The following is a 16,187-nucleotide window of genomic DNA, read 5'->3' as shown; positions in this document are numbered from 1 at the left end:
TCCAAGCCCTGTCCAACCTGGCCTGAAACACTGCCAGGGATCCAGGGGCAGCCACAGCTTCTCAGTTCACCCTGTGCCAGGGCCTGCCCACCCTCACAGGTCATGCCAGCAGCAGCCTTTAGGAAGTCTTTGCAAAATTCCGAGGAACAAATACCCCCCAAACTCTGCAGGCCATTTGGGGAAATTCTTTTGCACGTGAGAAAAAGGGCTGTGGTGTTTGGAAGAGTACAGCCTGCAAATTGTTCAACCGTTCTGCTAAGTCTCCTAAATGATCTGGAGGTGTCCCAGTTAAGCAGAACTGCAATCCCTAATAAGTGGCACTCATTGCCACTAAGCATCCTTGGACTTACATGATTTCCCTTGTAGATGTCTGGATTAAGGGGTTTTGCCAGCTAAGCACCTCCTTTTTCTGATTCAGCGGCGTCTGCGGAATCATACATATCTCACCACTTTACGTATCTCAAATGGCAAATGGAAAACAGGCTGGGTTTGTGAAAATGAAAATGCAGTTTATCTCTTGCACAAGTTTTCAATGCACGTGAGCTCCTGGGGCACGTGGAGTACATTTCACCCCATCCATTGTGTATACAGAGCTGTTGCCACATTTCTCTTCACAGAGAAAAGCAAGGCGCAGTTCTTCCCAAGGATTTCTGAGATTCACATTCTTTGAACCTCAGAGAAAGGGAAAACACAATTCTTATCACTTGCTGTGCCTGTGCTGTGCCAAAGTAGAATGCAATATGGAAATTGTTTATCCAAAGTGAGGATGTTTCCTTTCCTTGGCCTATCAGGGCCAAGAGAATGTGTGTGTGTTAGGACTGTTGGGGGACAGTCACGCGATTCTGTGTAGTGTGAGCAGGTGTGTGCAGAGTGAGTGCTTGGCAGATCCAGTTTATATGGAATGTACATAGTATAGTATAATAATGTAATTAATTAACCTTCTGATATCAATGGAGTCCTCCTCATCATTCTCTCTCCCCTTGGTCAGAGTCGCCTTTGATTTACAACACAGAGCGGCCTCACCATGCACTTAACCTGGCCTGATAACATTCTTCTGAGCCAGGAATCTCGTGCTGAGCCCCGGTATAATGTCAGGGCACAAAGGAAAAGGGGAAAGAAATAAACAAGTCAACCCAAATCCAGGCACCTTGAAGCAGAGCTCTGAGAAAACCGTGTGTCTCAATGGAGAATCCTAAGGCTGGTGCATTTTGGCGGCGCTCAGAGCGAGCAATGCCCCTTTCACTGGGCACTCAAAGCTCTGGAGTCACATCTGTTTGTGCTGGCGCGAGATTGGCACGCTGCTCCCGAGGATGAAAGCTGGAGTGGTGGTGCCAACCTGCTGGGAAAAGCATGGCTTTCAGGATTTTTGCCTTTCTTTCCTTGTGCTGCAAGGATTCTCATGCGGTGCCAAGGCGGCGTGAGAGGCGAGCGCCACAAGTTTTCTTTGGAGGATGAGGGGAATGGCTGGAAAGGAGGAGAAGGAGGAGGAGGGGGTGAGGAATGTGGTGGGGGAGAAAAGCATCGTGTAATGCCTCAAAAGGTTTTAGCTTTTCTATTTTTCAGATTCTGTGCTGCTTTAGTGTGTAAGTTTAGGCTTCATATCATGGGATGGTGAGCTCTGTGCACAGAGTAGGGAGACAAAACAATTCCTTCTCCAGCTGGGGACCAAGGACAAATGATCCAAATCTCAGGCCCAAGAGCATAAACAACATGGGCTGAAGAGACAAAATAAGCAGGATGGGACTTCATAACCTAAAGCTGTAATTTGACAATTAATTCCAATATTCAAATGGAGCAGAACTTATAAAAGTGAGAGACCCCGTCACCTGTGGTCCATTTTTGTGATCATTTTGGTTCATCTTGGGTGCAGCCCTGGCTGGGCTCTTGTGCTGTCCAAGGTGGACCCATTGAGGCCTCCTAATAGATCTCTACTTTGGCTCAGTCTAGCCTCTGCTCTAAGTCAGCCTTCACAAGGCATCAGTGTCTGAAAGCTGAACCTGTCACAGAGTTCTTTCTCTTTTGGTGATGACAAAACAGGTTGGCAAATATCTGGACCACGGATAGCCACAGGTTTGCCATTAACTTCTGCAGAGGCAGCTCCTGTGCCTCTGTGCCACGTGTTCCCCAGGTTTGGGTGGGAGTGGGCCTGATTTAATCTTTAAAAATTGCTTCCTTTCAGGTAAGGCAGATCAAGATTCTCCTCTCCAGATTGCCTGGAGAAGAAAGGGCTCAGGGGGGTGACCTTAGTGCAGCCTTGCCCTTCTTGCAGGGAACCTACATGAGAGGGGGAGAGGGACTTTGGACAAGGGCCTGGAGTGGCAGAACAAGGGGGAAAGGATTCAAACTGCCAGAGGGCAGGGCTGGATGGGATATTGGGAAGGAATTTTTCCCTTTGAGGATGGGGAGGCCCTGGCACAGGGTGCCCAGAGAAGCTGTGGCTGCCCCTGGATCCCTGGCAGTGTCCAAGGCCAGGTTGATGGGGCTTGGAGCAACCTGGGCTAGTGAAAGGTGTCCCTGCCATGGCAGGGGTGGAACTAGATGGTCCTTAAGGTCCCTTTCCAACCCAAACCGTTCTGGGGTTCTGAAATTCAAGGATCCAGGGTTCCTGGGATTTTCTGACAGACCAGGCTGGGTGGGACAGGGCTCTGAGCAACCTGGGGCAGTGGAAGGTGTCCCTGCTGTGGGCAGAGGGTGGAACAAGATGGCCTTTAGGTCCCTTCTGAAGCACCTGCTGGACCCACTTCAGGCACTGATCAATCTGGGGTTGCAAAGCCAAGCCTGCAGGCCCTTGGTGCCAGGAGACTCCCTCAGCTCATGGTCAGAGCCTTGGTGCCTTTGTCATGGACAGGGAGAGTTGGAGGCCTCTCAGTGTGGCTGAGGAGTCTTTTGCAGCTCGTGCTTAAAACAGTAACGCTGGGAGTGGGAGGTGACAGAAGAATAAAATAATTTTGGTTGGAAAAACCCCCTAAGGTCATTGAATCCAGCTGGTCCCACAGCACTGCCAAGGCCACCACTGACCATGTCCCCAAGTGCCACATCTACAAAGCTTTTAAGTCACTCCAGGGATGGGGACCCCACCACTGCCCTGGGCAGCTGTGCCAGTGCTGGGCAACTCTTTCTGTGAAGAATTTTCCTACTATCCAAACTAAACCTCCTCTGGCACAGCTTGAAGCCATTTCCCCTTGTCCTGTCCCTGTTCCCTGGAGCACAGCCCGACCCCCCGGCTGTCCCCTCCTGGCAGGAGCTGTGCAGAGCCACAAGGTCCCCCTGAACCTCCTTTTCTCCAGGCTGAGCCCCTTTCCAGCTCCTTCAGCTGTCCCTGGTGCTCCAGACCCTTGCCCAGCTCCACTGTCCTATTTGCACTTCATTTCCAGGTCAGTTTGGATTAATGGGAATTCATGGTATGGGCCAGAGTTTGAGTTCTAAAATAGGAATTCATCCAGGAATACATGTGAGACCCAGGTCTCAAATATGACTCCCTGAACACCAAGTGGAAAGCAGGGCCAGGAAAACATTGCTACACCTTGGAACAGCAGGAAAATAGCACATGGCTCATGAGGCCAGAACTCAGGGAGGCTTTCAGTGCCTTCATAAGGGAAGATTAAAATAAAAGCAAAAGAAAAATAATTTGGAGGACTGAGATTACAGCTAACCTCATTCTTGTGCCTTGTAAAATATCTGAGAATAATTAAATCTGCTCCTTTTCTTTAATTAGCCTTGTGTCTCATTAGAGCAGTTCATTGCCATGTCTTTATTTACTTGATTTATATCTCCTCCACACCTTTGCCTTCCCTCCTTCACCTAATCTTAACATCTCTCTTTTCCTTCCCTTAAAGCTCTTTATTTTAGTGCTTTGATGTTATATTGGCTTCCCCTTGACATGTTTTGTTTAAAAGAAAAACAAAGACAGAAAATCTATACACAAAACAGAAGTCAACTACATCTTGACAAATCAAGCTTTTAAAAAGTCAGAAAAAGCAGATTTAGAGATGAAAGCTCATTCTTAACCCAGCTTCCTTCTTCAGAGACCTTAATATGATCTCTTTATGTAACTGTTTGCCAATTAATTCAAAATATAATGCAAGCTGCAATTTTGCTTAGAGACACGCATTCATTAGGGTTGAGGAAAGTATATAGTTCTCAGGCTTTGATTGATTTTTTAAATCTCATTGAGACATACAGAACAAGACATCTTTTAAAGACATCAATTGTCCAAACAGCCACGGTTTATATCTACAAATTTACCAGAAACAGATGGTTTGCACATGGGTGGAAAACAGAGTTATCCTAGAAGAATGGTAGCAGCCTTTAATCTGAGAGTGATGACAAGTCCTGCTCAAGTTATGACCTACATTTGGAGAAAACAGCAATTCACCAGCAGAGAGTTTGCCTTGTCCAACACACAGAGATCAGATTCCTGAACATGGCAGATCATCACCTGTCAAAGCTGCTCTGGACACTCGTAGTTATCACTTCCACCCCCTGGAAGATGCCCTGGGACTGCACCTATGGCATGAGGACATGTGGCTTTACAGGCAGACAAATCCCTAAAACCAGCCCAAATTCAAATAGGAAAGTTTTTTCCCCCTTACCCAATTTATTTCTCAATTCAGCTTGAGAAATAACCATTTTGAGGAGACAGTGGCTGCAGGGACAGAGGTTTCACAGCTTTCCTGATTTCATCTAAACAGTGCTGCTACCCCCACTTTGTCCATCTGATCCTTTCTGACATTCTCTGGGATACAAGGAAAGATAATAAAAAGCTATAAGCTGTGGAATATGTTCTTGAGGTTCCCTGGCATGTGTTCCAGGTACCCAGAGTACTCATTAAACAGGAAAGGGTTTAACTGAGCTCAACAGGTTTAATTGTCAAGGATTCCTGAGTGGATTCAGGAGTCCAAACCTTGATGCCTTTCAGATCTCTCCCCTCCTGACTTACTGAGAGTGATTTGCAGTCCCTGCTCTGCTTTGCCTCCAACTGCAGCACTGATACAGAGCATGATGCTGCAGCATTCAGCTGCAGATGCAGCCCAAGATCTCATAAAAAATGGGTCCCTGTCTAGAAAAAAAATTGAGGGCACCTAAGTCCTGGTATAAACCAAAATATTCTCTGCATTTTTCACATGTAAGTGATCTGAAACATCAAAACTCTTACCCAGACATTTTGGCCACATCAAGTAAGTCCATTAGTTTCTAGAAAACTGAAGGTAAAATAAATGCCTCTTTGAGCTTTATCACCCACAGGATTTGTTTGGAGACCACACCAGCTCAGCAGGCATAAAAATAACCCTCAGACTCTACCATGGTTCTGAACTATGTGACAAATGATGCTAGGAAGGTACAATGACATCTCTTGTGACAGAGCTCTCTGAGTGTGGCAGGACTCAAACTCCTTGTGCCACCAGATCTCAGGTGAAACAAGCCAGGTGGAAAAAGAAAATCTCTTGACCATGAGAGAGGGGTGCAAAGCAAATAAAAAGAAGGAAAAGGAAAGCATGTGGCTGTTGGGTGAAGGGGTCAACAGCTGGATCATGGGGTAGGAGAGCAGCCCGGGGCAGCAGCACAGCACTGATAGAATATCAGACACCAGATTATCATTTCAGGGTGCAGGAGCCTGCTCTGAGGTTCCCACTCAATGCAGAAAACTATCAGGGAGGTGACCTGAGCATAGGAATAATTGGATGCCATAAAACAACCTGTTTCATCACGGAGTGCCCTGCGCTGGCCCAAATCTGATTCAGTTGAAAATAAAAGAAAGAATTTCTAAAAATCAGCAAAACCAATAAAAAGATGACAATACAGATAGGTTCCTCAAGGGTCCCAGACAATCCCAGCCCTGTCCTCTTTGCACAGACAAAGCTACTGAAGGGAGGAATTTGCTCTGTGACAGAGCGTGCTGGAAGCATGCCCAGGCCCACCACGGCTCCATCCCAGTAGTTCAGCGTGGAGCCCCCGGTGCTATTCACCATCAAGAGAGTGAATTCTATAGCCCCCTGCTTCCCCCTGCCCCTCTGGCAGCCAAATTCCTACACTGGCCTTATGCAAATCCAGCCCAGCCCCCCTGCTCCCCACTCCTGAGCCCTGTGCAATATTTTATTGAGCTATTGTTTCTCCAGGACAGTACAGAAAACATCACGGATTTTTCTCTGCTGACAGTGTCAGACCACAAAGGAAAATATCCCTGCCCACACAGAGGAGGTCTGCAAGCACACAGCACGTGCAGCTCAAGCTGTGTCCAGGGAAATACAGGTTGGATATTAGGAAGAAGTTTTTCATAGAAAGGGTGATAAAGTTCTGGAATTGTCTGCCCAGGGTGGTGGTGGAGTCACCATCCCTGGATGTGTTTAAAACAAGACTGGATGTGGCACTGGGTGCCAGGGTTTGGTTAGACTTGGTGATCTTGGAGGTCTCTTCCAACCCAGTGATTCTGTGAGTTCTTAGGCCCCATTCCTGGTGTCACAGTCCCACGAGGTCTGGCACACCAGTCACCACCCAGGGCAGCCTCTGTGCCCAGCTGGGGCTACCCCAGGTATTGTCCCAACAGTGGGATCCCCTTCCCAGCTGGCTGTCAGCTTCTCCAGCACCCAAAGGACAAAACTTTGCACCCAACCCCATCCAGCCATGGGCCTGCCATGGTTTCCAGGCAGCTGTGCTCCCTGCAGACCTGGGGTTCTGTCCCTGGGGTTCAGACACTTCACATGGGGAGGCTCTGCAGAGGGATCTGCCCAGGCTGGATCCCTGGGCTGAGCCCAGTGATGTGAGGTTTAACAAGGCTCAGGGCTGGGTCCTGCACTTGGGTCACAACAACCTCTGCAGCTCCAGGCTGGGGGAGAGTGGCTGAAAACTGCCCAGAGGGAAAGACCCTGGGGTTCTGGTGACTGCAGCTGAACGTGAGCCCAGGTGTGACCAGGTGGCCAAGAGGCCAATGGCACCTGGCCTGGAGCAGGAACAGAGTGTCCAGCAGGAACAGGACAGTGACCATTCCCTGGGCTGGACACTGGCAAGGCCACAGCTCCAACCCTGGGGTCAATGTTTTGCTTCTCACAAGAAAGCACTGAGGGGATGTGTTCAGAGAAGGGAATGGAGCTGGGGAAGGGACTGGAGCTGTGGGGGCTCAGTCTGGAGAAAAGGAGGCTCAGGGGCACCTTGTGGCTCTGCACAACCCCCAGACAGGAGGGGACAGCCAGGGATGGGTACTGGGCTCTGCTCCCAGGGAACAGGGACAGGATGAAGTGAAATAGCTTCAAGTTGCACCAGAGGAGGTTTCAATTTGGTGGTAAGAAAAATTTCTTCACCAAAATAGTTGTCCAGCCCTGGACAGGCTGCCCAGGGCAGTGGTGGGGTCCCCATCCCTGGAGGGACTTAAAAACTTTGTGGATGTGGCACTTGGGGACATGGGTTAGTGGTGGTTTGGCAGTGCTGGGTTAACTTTGGATTCAATGACCTCAAAGGACTTTTCCAATCAAAGTGAATAAATTATTCCCATGGCATCAGACTCTTCTGGGATCCTGTCAACTCCAGGAGCTGGCAAGTGTGGCCAAAGCCATCTCAAAGCTGTGCCTGCTGAGGCAGTTCACTGGTCCAGCAATATTTTCTTTTCTCCCACATGACAAAATAAAAAGCAGGAGAGAATTATTCGTCAGCTCAATCCCTGTGTTAATCTAGTTGCAAGTATAATGTGATTTCCCTCCTGCCCCAGTAGTAGGTATTGCAACACCTTACATATGGATCATTTTAATCTAATATAATCTGGCTGGCTAGAAAGAAGGTTTCCCTCCACCACAGCTGCTTTTGATTAATGCTAAACATACATGCAAAGCTTCAATCAGCAAGAGTGTGCATCTTAGCTGCTCTGCATTTGGTAAATCAACAGTAAACCCTAGAAAATGCAGAAGATGCTGCAAAGCTTTACATGCTTAAGTTATATCCAGATTTTTTCCCCCCCAGATGTTTCCTCTCTTTACCATTTCTAATGTATCATGTTTTATTACTACTTTTCTTTAAGCAAAATTGATTTAAAAGCTGCTGATCGCAGGAGGTAGGAAATGTCAGCTCACCTTTACAAAAAACAAACCCTGATTAACTGTTTTCTCCTCTCCATTTTACATTCACTTGCTGCAAACTTCAGCAAGAGGAGAAGCATTTCTGCTGGAGCTGAGATCAGGCACATATGTTATAATAAAAACACAAAGCCAATAAACGATAGCTTTTTTATCACTATTAAATACAAACATGTACTCTTATTTTACTATAATTATCAAACTAGGATTAATATAATCTTGTATATTGCTTCCCTTCACGGTGAATTAAATTATGTAAAAAGTCCCCCACCAGTGTTCTTACCCAGCAAGAAACATTTTAATTGTAAATTTCCCTTTTGGAGTCTTTAAATGACACACACACACGCATTAAAAAAGGCCACGACTATGGAAGCTGTGTATCCACTAATCTGTAAATAGACTCCCAGTCCAGGACTCATCTCTGAAATGTGGCATCAATTGCACAGGCTCCCATTTAGTTTTAGTTGAATAAAGCCACACTAGATACGCAAATAACATCAAACTTGCCGGATTAGAAAGGGGCACCTCATACTCTAAATCATGATTGTCAATCATCACCCAGGATTAAGGGATATAGTTTAAAAACCTAAAAGCAAGCACTTCCTTTTAACTTCTGCCTACTGTGCATTTTGGATTATCGCCCAGAAGCAGCATTACTTGAAACAAGGCTGCCTCCCTTCTGCCAGCGCCGGGAAGTGCAGCTCTGCCACCTCCTCACCTCTGCTCGGGCAAAAAAACCTCTCAGCAAAGCATGCAATTTAGATGGGAGATCTACTGCTGGCTGTGATTATATTTATAACTCGCTTTTCACAGGAGAATGGGGGGTTATTTTTGGCTTAATAAGTGCTTTCTGAACACAGTCCCCATTCTTACCACAAAGATGTAAGGCAGTTAAAAACCAGAGCAGCTGCTCTGTTCTTCCACAGAGCTGGCAGCCTCCCTGAACCACCGACTTCCCGGTGAAGGGTTTTGAGGGAATTACCTGGAATGCATTTCAGTGTGCTCCTGAAAGCAGAGCAGCATCCCTTGGATAAATCACCTGTCCTGGACAGTCACACTCTGCCTTCCAGCTTTGTCCCCCACCTCTCCCTCCATCACTTTCCCCTGGTTGAGCTATAAGTTGTGCAAAGTGAGAGTTGCCACTTGGAAAGCCTCTCCTTGGCTGTCAGAAAAGACCTTGAGATAGGGAGATTTGGTCAATAAACATTATTATGGAGTGTGCATGTGAGCTCAGTGAGCTGAGCTCAGGATTGGGACATAAACCAGGAATAATTTGTGGGAATGGTTAAGAGAAGTGGCTGCTGTTTGGGCCCTGACTCATAACTGATTACCTGATTTTCCAGGTTTGTGGTTTTCCTTATCTGATGTAAATTCAGGCCATTTCTGGCCTTTTGGTTGTTTCTGCCCAACAAGTGTGCTGCCATCTGTTGTACCTGAATGTGCAAGTTCTGTTGGAGAGCTGGACATGGATGAAGAAGAGAAAGCACACAAGAAATGGGGCAGAGAAGGAACATGCACAAACAAGGACCTGTTTTCTCTGTGTGAAGGCATTCCCAGCCAGCATCCTGTGTTTCCATTCCCCTGGCTGCTACCAGAGACAACACACATCCCATCCTGTTCCATAAAAATAGGATTAAGTCATCTTGCACAGCCCATCCCAGCCTTTTACAAAATCAGTATTTTTGGAACACCTTTTTAACTGAGATGGTCACCAGGACCTGGGGACAAGGGTCACACCCTCACTGATATGAATTCACAGCTGCACTGACTCCAACTTCACTTCCAAAATCTAAAGGAGTCAAAGCTCTTGCCCCTAAAGTGCAGTTTATGGCTTCAAACTGATTAAAGAAAATATAAACTGGTTCTTTAAGCAAGAAGGGGAAAAAACTCAGCTAAGGCTAATCTTATCAACATATAACCTTTTAATCAGATTATCGAAACAACATGTTAATTTATGAAAAGTTCAGCATTCTATTAAATTGCAAACAACCTAGTGAATTGCAACCCAACAGGCTGCTTCATTGAATTCATGCAGCCACTCCTGGCAAAGGCATTCCAAATTTGAACTTAATTAATATTCCTACTCCTGGTTTCCATAGTTTCTTTTTAAACATGAGTACCAGCAGAAACTGGCAGTAACTTTACCCATATTCTCAATAATAACCCCCCTCTGGCTGTCAATATGTATGAAAGGAAAAATTTTTTGCATACCCCAAACAGCCTGTCATTTTCCTGTCTTTTGTCAAAAATATGTTGGCAACTTTTTCCCCCTCTTTTTTTGCTTACACAGCTTAAGATGCTTAACTGTTTCTCTGCTTGGATTGCGAGTGAGGCACCTTCCCTCCTTGGAGCATTGACCTCAAATGACAGCCACATTGCAAAAAAACCCCCAAATTTCACAGAAGTATGGGCAGGGGGAAAGCTTTCCTTGGAAAATCAAGACTGAAAGTGCTAAAATGCTTGGAGAAGTATTTAACATTTTTCATCCTTGCTTAGGAACTTAAAAAATTACTTGTCTCCATAATGGAATAAGAACTTATTACTCTAAATATGATTTAAATCTATTTTTCAATTCCTATACAAGCTGAATGTCAGAAACACAGAGCAAGAAAGCCTCACTCACCATGTGGACAGAAAGCAGGAGAGAAGCACAGCACTGAATCCCACCTGGGCATGGAAAAGGAGGAAAGGGACATTCCCAGCAGTGCCCTGCTTCCACAGGGATCTTTCCAGAGGGCAAAGCCCCTCTGCAGCTCCACAACACCTCCCTTTCTGCATGATGTGGTCCCCAAAACCATCTTTTACTGCTCATCAAAGGAACCCCTTGTTCATGGTACCCTTTGACTTTGTGTTTTATGTTGGTACAAGAGGAACATAAATATCATTTGGGAGGGTACCCAGAGAGCAGAGGGTTCCCATGAAGAATTTCAGGAAAAAAATCTGCGCAGCAGATCCAGCCTGAGCTCTGTGCTGCTGCAGGACAGTGTAATAAAGATTAATTCCCCCAAGCTTTGAGACCAGTGACTTCAGATTTATGCCTTTGGACTTCTGCACAGAAATAACCCTGGATTACTTTCCATGGGGAGCTCAGTGTCTCTGTTTCATCTGGCCAAGCAAACCCCAAGCATCTCAGACAGTGACTGACTGAACCTCTCTTAGAAGCAGAGTTGAGCTTTAAACCAGGTGAGATGTCAGTGATGGCAGGTAGAAAGTGACCTCACAATTCCCTAAATTAGGGACTAAACCTAAAGCTTTTTCCTAAACTGACACCAGTAGGTGAGCTCAGGATCTTGCCATGGATATATCCAAACTGATTCTTCTCTCTGATTTACTGGGAGGGTGGCGAGGCCCTGGTACAGGTTGCTCAGGGAGCTTGTGGCTGCCCCTGGATCCCTGGAAGTGTTCCAGACCAGTTTGGATGGGGCTTGGAGCAACCTGGGATGGAAGATGTCCCTGCCCATGGTAGGGGGTTGGAATGAGATGATCTTCAAGGTCCCTTCCAATCCATTCTAGATTTCTAATAATTTCTCAGGTTTGGCATATTAGTTCCATTTTAACCAAAAATGGCCAAAGCATAGATTGATAAAAGATCACATTCTCCAATAAATTTTATGCAAAAAGTTCAATGCAAAGATCAGAAATCCAAATCAGTGCATCACCAAAGGCAGGCTGCAGAGTGAGCTCAGCAGCAGTTTGTTGTTGATCCCATCTGTTGACCAGCTGAAATGTGTGAACTGGTGTCCAGTTAGAACATATGTTAATATCCAGGAGATGTGCCAGATGCTGTGTGTCTCACAGGGATCCACAGCACACACAGCCACTCATCCACCTGTGGGACAGCACAGAGGCTGCCCAGAGGGATTTAAAGGAGAGGGATTTTAAAGGAGCATGTCCAGAAGAGGGCAAGAAGGCTGGTGAGGGGCTGGGAACACAAACCCTGTGAGGAACCACTGAGGGAGCTGGGGGTGCTCAGCCTGGAGAAAAGGAGACTCAGGGCTGGACTTATCACTCCCTACAACTCCTGAAAGGTGCCTGTGCTCAGCTGGGGCTGGGCTCTGTCTCCAGCAGCACTGACACAACCAGAGCACACAGCCTCGAGCTGCACCAAGGGAAATACAGGTTGGATATCAGGAAAAAGTTTTTTACAGAAAGGGTGATAAAGTTCTGGAATGGCTGCCCAGGGAGGTGGTGGAGTCCCCATCCCTGGGTGTGTTTAACAAAGCCTGGATGTGGCACTGGGTGCCAGGGTTGAGTTGAGGTGTTGGGGCTGGGTTGGACTTGATCTTGAAGGTCTCTTCCAACCCAGGGATTCTTTGAGTTCAGCATCACAGAGACATTTAGAGTAGCAAAGATCTCTCAGATCACTGAGCAGAGGGAGGAACCTATTGGGCATCATTCCCCAGGAAACCAGGCTTGATTTACTCTGGTGCCAAATACAATAAAATTAATTAACACTTTCCCTGACAAACCAAGGTTTAGATACACAGCCAGTAAATCAGGTTCTGCACCTCTTTTGGGGCTGTTGAATGTAGTGTTCTTCATGACCTGAATTTACTGCTGATCCTGCTTTAAAAGAGGGGGTGGGAGGACCAGGTGCCCTCCTGAGGTGCCTTTCAATCTGATTTATCCCATGTCCATCCTACATCTGGGAACACAAGCAGCTCAGTACAGCCATAGGTGAATTTTCCACCTGCAAAGGCTACACTAAAAAAAAAGAAAAAAATCCACATGAGCAAAGATTAAACTCCAAGGTTCTAAACTGACACAGTGAGTCTGCATCACACCCTCAACAGGTACAGGAGCAGACAGTGATGCCAAAACCCAACTAATCAAACACTGGACACAACAAGGCAACCTTGGGCTGGTTGTGACACCTATTTCATTCCATCAAGGCTGATGTCAACCACAATTTCTAGGATTCTGCAGGATAAGAAGTCTGCCTTCAGGGTACCACAGTGCAAAAAGGTGATGTCTCATGCTGTCATTCCAAATTCTGCTGTTGCATTGAGTTCAATCATCCAGGCTCTGCTAGCAGTTGCCTCCTGTGTTGCCAGACGGGGAAACTCAAAGCCACCTGCAAATCAGGAGGGGACAAGATAACAAGCAACTGGTGAAGATTCTATTCTTGGAATAGTTCCTGCCTATCCTGCCAAAGCTGCCTTGGCTGAGGAGTGTGTGGTGGCTTGGGAGGAGGGATGAAGAGAGGGGAGGGAGTGCTGAGGAGCAGAACTGCCTCCAGGTAAGGTAGACCCAAGGCAGAGCTGAAAGAGAAGGGCAGGTCAGATGGAAGCACCTTGGAAGAGATGGAGGATGCCCAGCCAAACCCAGGATTTTCTTCAGAAGGAGATAAATAATTTCTCCTTGATGTTGGTGTTGGCCTTCAGCTTTAGAGACTCTCCAACTCAGGGAACTGGTTTAAAAAAAAAAAAATAAACAGATCAGGAAGCCCAAGTGATCCTTTGATGGGGCAAAAAGATGTTTTGTGGTTCACAGCTCACAACACAGAGAAGGGCAAATAGGATGGCTGGAAATAACCTTCCATGCTGCACAGGGGAGAAAAAAAATCTCTTAATTCTTCAGCTGCACTGGGAAGGGCAACAGACATTATTTCTGTTATGGCCTGATAAGCCATAGCTAGAAATGGATCCTGGAAAACAAAAGGGTGAAAGCAGTGAGGACATGTGAGGGCAGGTCATAAGCAGAGCCCTGCAGGAAAGCAGGCAGGCATGAGGTGCACCCCAACACTCTGCCTGAGCAGCTCTGAAATAACAAAAATCCTGAGAAACCACTCAGCCTCAGCACTGCAAAACTCTGCCTAGGAAGGGAAGCTCACCATGGCAAAAGAATCAGGATAGAGACTTGCAAGGGGAACAGGAGAAAGGCCATTGCTCCAGAAGCCAGGGATGGAACAGATGGATGGCATCTGTAGATGGTCTGAGCTGCAGCACAGCTGAGGGAGCAAACGGTCAGAGAGCAGCTGCCACTCAGGCAGGCAGGGCTGGGACTGGGGGAGCACAGGGACAGGGGCCTGTTCTGCTCTGCCAAGGACCAGCAGGTGTGCAGGGACCGAGATGCCAAGCAGAAGGGAACCAAGCTAGAAGAAAACTCATTTTGTTTGAAGTTAGCCAGTGTCAGATTAAAGGAATCAAAGACTTGTTTAGAGTAAAGCAAGGAGAAATAAAGGAAGCGTTTTTCAGATTTCAGTCCAAGCCTTTTGTCCAGTTTAACCTCATTCCTCTTACTCCTCCATTTGCTTGTTTTCTTCATCAGTCACAACAGAATGGCTCCTCCAGAAGAGGCTCATCCCTTGGTTTTGTGATCACCAAAGAGACCAAGATCAAAGCAATTCAGGATGCAGTTTTCGTGCCTGCACCCCCCTAACGTGCTCCTTCACACAGCACTGCCATGGGAGATAAACCCCTGAGCAGAGCCACAGCAGCCAGGGGGGCTGTGCAGTTCTCTTAAAGACAATTCCTGCCAACAGAAAGGAAGCATTTGCCTGCCATCAAATTCTCTACTCTCCAGGCTACCACCAGACCTAGCAGGGAAGAAAAGTCATCTTGAGGTTCTGCTGTTAACAGGGAAGAGGGAATCCAATGAGTCACACGAGCTGAATTCATTACAGATGGTTTTCAGGGGTCAAATGAACAAGTGGCCATGGCTTTCTTGGCCTCTGAAAGTAGGTGAGGTTATCTTAGGCACTCATTTTACTCATTTAGTCATTAGGCATCTCATTTTAGCTGGTTTAAACGAGTGGCTTGCATCCCTTCAGAAGTGATGAAGCAACTGAGACTCTTCTAGGAAGCAAATCATCTGTCCTACTTTAGTTCCATGCCAGGATGAATCAGACTTTGAAACAGATCCCTTCTCTCTCAGTCCGTGATACAGAGAGCCTGCACAATGAGCACAGTGCCCATTTCAACTCACAGAGTGGGAATTTGGGGATCAGTCCCCCAGGATGTTTCCATGCCTGGGGAACTGCTCCACTTTTGCTTCTTTTGGCTCCAGTTCTGTCTTGTGTGGCACTGCAGAGTAGCTGTGTTGCCTTCTGCAATCTTGTTCCATCACAGAACTGGCCCTGTTCCATTTCCCTTTGGAATCCACATAGTTCAACATCCAAAAAATAACTACCCACTGAATTAAAACAAAAACTTTGAAAATGTTGCCACTCTCCCATAGCTTTCTCAGCACATCTAGTTCTTTCTGGGTCTATTTTGTACAGGGAATGCTCAAGAAGGAGAGATATTCCTTGTCTTTTTTGGCATGAAGCAATTTTCTGGCACTGACAATTAAAAGCAAGTACACTCCAACTCAGAGCTGGAGACAAATGTAAGAGTGTGTGTGACAGCACAATTGACACTCTCACCATTTTTTTTTTTAAATCAAGTTGACAGACTCTTAGGAATTTCTAAGAGCAGACATTTCCTGAGCCTGATTAGGACCTTAGTGAGTCCTGGAAATAAAACCCTGGGATGAGCTCTCTTCTTTAGCTGACATTCCTGTTGATTTCTGCCCTCGCCATGTGACTGAACCCTCGGCGCTACCATTGAATCATTATTTCCTGCCTTCTCTTTTTCAGCTTGGCCCCTCACGTTGCTAAATGTGCCATTTTCCCATGAAACAAAGCAGAAAAGTGCCCACCTTCCTATTTCTTACCTCACATGGTGGGTCTGAATGGAAAACACCAACATGGAAGAATTACACGTTGTACAAAGAACGGCTCCGGCTTTCTTGACGGAAACAAGGCCAGCTTTGGATCACACCACTGCTGCACAAGGAATTGTCCCTCCAGTGGCCTGATCTGAAGGTCTCTTCTGGAATAATGTCCTAGAGGGAAGCTGACAGCTCTTTCTTGCCCTCCCCCCTCCTCCCTTCACACAACCAGCAGCATTATTTTTACAGGACTGTTGTTTGTAAAGACCAAATAAAGCCATTTCCTTTAAAGCAAAGCACCTTCACTGTGTAAAGGCTTCAAAGAGATTTTGCCTATCATTACAGGGACTACTACAACCTTGAACCTATGTGTTCTCGTTTCCCCAAAGTCACTTTAACCTATTTTTCAATTTGCAGAAAAGAGAAGTCTCTTCTTGCTAACAAAAGCACCACCTTAGCACCCTTGTCACCAAA

Source organism: Serinus canaria, chromosome 5, assembly GCF_022539315.1.
Source record: "Serinus canaria isolate serCan28SL12 chromosome 5, serCan2020, whole genome shotgun sequence".
Lineage (NCBI taxonomy): Eukaryota > Metazoa > Chordata > Aves > Passeriformes > Fringillidae > Serinus > Serinus canaria.
The sequence above is the reverse complement of the archived record's forward strand: the minus strand, read 5'-3'. Positions refer to the sequence as shown.